Source organism: Amblyomma americanum, chromosome 3 (genome assembly GCF_052857255.1).
Source record: "Amblyomma americanum isolate KBUSLIRL-KWMA chromosome 3, ASM5285725v1, whole genome shotgun sequence".
Classification (NCBI taxonomy): Eukaryota; Metazoa; Arthropoda; class Arachnida; order Ixodida; family Ixodidae; genus Amblyomma; species Amblyomma americanum.
The window spans coordinates 80,779,325-80,783,847 of NC_135499.1; positions in this window are offsets into that span (position 1 = coordinate 80,779,325).

Genomic DNA, 4,523 nt, shown 5'->3' on the forward strand with positions numbered 1-4,523 from the left:
CAGCGGGCCAGAGCGCGCCTTACCACAGCCGACGCTATGCGCTACCTCGAAGACAACCTTCTTTCCCTCGGACTCAACACGTGAGGGGGGCGAGACAATAAGTGCGGTGGTATGTTTGTGCGCCAAAGTGAAAGCCCTAGCCCCCCCTCCTTCCCCTCCGGCGTGGGCGTCCTCACCCTAGGGAGTGTGGAGAAGAGGATATAAAAATCGAGAAGCAGTACGGAAGAAGGACGCTCAGGACGACATCGTTCGCCAAGAGGGCCTTCAGCGCCGAAACCCGACGGCGTGCAGCTACCACCAGCAACCGCTCGAGCCCAACTCCGGAGCCACTCCTTCGCCCCCATGAAGTCGTCGGCACGTAAGCTCGGACGCCCCAGCCTCTGAATCCTAATCATGTATAATTATTGAATATATATGTTTGTTTAAACTGAAAAAAAAATCCTGCCCTAATATACCTGACACTCCGTTTGGCAGAGACACCGTGTCCGGGCATACGTAGCAGGGGTGCTCCAATGCAATTCCGCCGAGAGAGAAGTGTAACCGGTAGAGTCCACTTATGCCAAGAGGATCCCCCGTTATGCCTACAAATTTGGTTGCCATACCACCAGACGCTTCCAACACCTCGCGGTCCCCCTTCCTTCGAAGCGTGTTAAAACTGCTCTCCTTAAGCAATGTCACCTTTGACCCCGTATCTATCAACAATTCCATGCAACAACCATTTAACTTGCAACGCACAACAGGGCATGCCTCGTCGGCCACACAAACTACCACCACCTCATCATCCACTGCTCCCTCCCCACGCTCCTCAGGCTGGGGAGGACTATCTAGTTTTTTGTCTCGGTATCTGGAGCCCCGCTGTCGGCTTGCTTAGGGCGTGTCTCGCCTGCTTCTCTTTGTGGCTCCCCACGGCGCACGTTTTGGCAGAACCTGGCGATGTGTCCGCGACCCTGGCAAGCGAAGCATGCGATTTCTTTTCCATGCTAGAAGAGATTGGGAAAATGGGGGGATGGTCCGATGCTCAAATGCTGGGAATGGCGAGGTGTAAGATGGCAGGAGCTGCTCATGATTTTGCATGGCGAGACGAAAAAGTAAAATCCACAAAATCATTTGCGGAATTTAAGAAGCTCGCGTTTGAGCATTTTGACACTGAACCACGTCACGTGCGAGTACAGAGGTTCCGTGACGCCGGACAGATGGTAGGGGAGGACGTGCGAACGTTTGCGTCGCGGCTTCAGCGCTTAGCGCGCGATACGTTAAGCAGGGAGGAGGAAGGAGACCAGCTTAAGAAGAAATACGCGGAGGATATACTTAAAGAGGAAATGACCGCTTTGTTCGTGGCTGGTCTGCAAGACCCCGTGCGCCGGTTCGTGCTCTCGCGCAAGCCGAGCAATTTCGACCAAGCCGTGGAGGCCGCATTGGATGAGGAACAAAATGAGGCGTTAACGACAGCCGCAGCGAGAGTACGCGTCATAGAGAGAGCGGTGCTCAACCCTGAGGTTGCTCTCTTGACAGAGCGGTTAGATCGCTTAGAACAGCTGCTATCTCAGCAGGTAGAACGCCAGGTTGAAGCGCGCGCTCAACAGCGCCCATTCGCTGGAAACCGGAGACCGCCACAAAGCTACAGGCGCGGTATGCGAGATTTTGAAGAAATCGTATGCTTCGCTTGCCAGGGTCGCGGACACATCGCCAGGTTCTGCCAAAACGTGCGCCGTGGGGAGCCACAAAGAGAAGCAGGCGAGACACGCCCTAAGCAAGCCTACAGCGGGGCTCCAGATACCGAGACAAAAAACTAGATAGTCCTCCCCAGCCTGAGGAGCGTGGGGAGGGAGCAGTGGATGATGAGGTGGTGGTAGTTTGTGTGGCCGACGAGGCATGCCCTGTTGTGCGTTGCAAGTTAAATGGTTGTTGCATGGAATTGTTGATAGATACGGGGTCAAAGGTGACATTGCTTAAGGAGAGCAGTTTTAACACGCTTCGAAGGAAGGGGGACCGCGAGGTGTTGGAAGCGTCTGGTGGTATGGCAACCAAATTTGTAGGCATAACGGGGGATCCTCTTGGCATAAGTGGACTCTACCGGTTACACTTCTCTCTCGGCGGAATTGCATTGGAGCACCCCTGCTACGTATGCCCGGACACGGTGTCTCTGCCAAACGGAGTGTCAGGTATATTAGGGCAGGATTTTTTGAGAAAAGGGAAGGTAGTAGTCTCATTCTCTGAGGAAGAGGTTAATGCGGGCGGATCAAAAGTTCCGTTTTTGAACAGGAGAGGGGCTGAGATTCGCATTACCGATATTGACACCCGTCAAACAGTGGGATCATTGGAGAAGGTATATTCGCGGGTTGCCGTCAGGCTGGTCGATGAGGCGGTCGTCCTTCCTTGGTCGGAGCACATTTTGTACGCGTTTGTGCCTTCAGATGTAGAGAGCGGCGCCGTGGGAGTGCTTGAGCCGGTCGACTCTCTCAGCAATGGCCTGAAGGCAGCCGCGTGCCTCGTGACAGTTAATGACGCCCACAGAGTGCCCCTACGGGTGGTTAACTGTAGCCAGCAGCCACTGAGCCTTCCCAAGAACAAAACATTGGCTTTCTTCACCTCTGCGATAGAGAAACGTGAGCCCACCGATACGGTACTCGCAACTTTAGAGCATGCTAGTCCTTCGGCTGCTCCAAAGGTGTCGTTCGATCTTTCTCACGTAAAATCCAGGGAGAGGGAGGCTCTGGCTGGTTTGCTGAACGACTACTCGGAAGTATTCGCCGCGTCCAACCTGGATTTGGGCTGCTGTGGCGTTATAAAGCACAGGATAGAAACCGGCACTTCATCGCCCGTTTACCGGCGTGCGTACAGGATTCCTTACTCCCAACGTGAGGAGATGGAGCGGCAGGTGCAGGACCTGATTGATCGCGGCATTGTCGAACACTCAAAGTCACCCTGGGGAGCACCAGCACTATTGGTGGAAAAGCCAGATGGCTCGTATCGATTGGTAGTGGACTACCGCAAACTAAATGCCGTAACTCGCATCGATCCATACCCCATCCCCAATATACAGGAGACGCTTTCTCAGCTGGGCTCTGCCAGGTACTTCACGGTAGTGGACATGGCGGCGGGATTCTGGCAGATAGCAATGGATCCGGCAGATGCCGAGAAAACGGCATTCAACCAACACGCCCTCAGGGCACTATGAATGGAAAAGAATGCCGATGGGTCTGGCCAACAGCCCTGCTGTCTGGCAGAGAACCGCTGATGTTATCCTGGCAGGTCTTCTGGGGAGGCTGTGCTTCATGTATATGGATGACATTATCATATACAGTGACAGTTTTGAGAACCATTTGCGCGATATTGAGCAGGTTTTGGTGCGACTAAGAGCAGCGGGTCTCAAGCTGAAGCCCTCTAAGTGCCAATTCCTCAAAAACGAGGTGAAATACCTCGGGCACGTTGTTTCAGCTGACGGCGTGCGACCGGACCCTGAGAAACTAAGGTGTGTCTCGGATTTTCCATCCCCGACTAGCGTCCGCCAGGTCCGGCATTTTCTCGGCCTGATCGGTTACTACCGAAGGCACATAGAGGAGTTCGCCAAGCTCGCTAAGCCGCTCACCGCCTTAACAGCCAAAAATGTCGCCTTTCGCTGGGACGAAAACGCGGAGAATGCTTTTGGGGCCCTGAAAAGGAAGCTAATGAGTGCACCGCTGTTGCGCCACCCGGATTTTAATTTGCCCTTCATTATGGCCACAGATGCGTCAAAGTTCGCAGTTGGTGCCGTGCTATCTCAGGTTATCGAGGGCAAAGAACATCCCGTTGCTTTTGCTAGCCGACAGCTGAGCCCCACAGAGCAAAAGTACGGAGCTACGGAAAGGGAGTGCCTCGCCGTTGTCTGGGCAGTAAAGCACTTCAGATGCTACCTTTACGGCCGCAAATTCAAGCTAGTCACAGACTGCCATCCTCTGAAATGGGTGATGAGTGTCAGGGACCCTAGCTCGCGACTCGCTAGATGGAATCTACACCTGCAGGAATACTGCTTTGAAGTTGAGCACAAGTCAGGAAAGACACATCTGAATGCTGATGCACTCAGCCGCACAGCTGCCGTGGCAGCTATAGCTGAGTTTGTCCCCGTAGTCGACCCCGCCGAATTACGCACAGAGCAGTGCAAAGATCCTGACCTGAAGCGAATAATCGAAAGCTTAGAGGGCGCATCGTCTCACCCCGAACAGCTAGGTTATTTCATTGGCAAAGACGGCACCCTGTGTCGGCGCACGAGGCCAACCAGGAAAGGGAGACCAGAGAAAACCGCTTGGGAGAGAATCGTCATACCTCGGTCGTGGACAGAAAGGGTTCTTCGCGCGTTTCACGATGCGCCATGCGCCGGTCATTTTGGCGTAGCGAAGACACGCAGGCGTGTGGAGCGTTTGTACTTTTGGAGTGGCATGCGACAGGATGTTAGAGACTACTGTGCGAAGTGTCATTCCTGTCTCGAAAGAAAAACACCCAAGGGACGAAGACCAGCTCCAATTCAGCCGTTCTCTGAGGTTTCG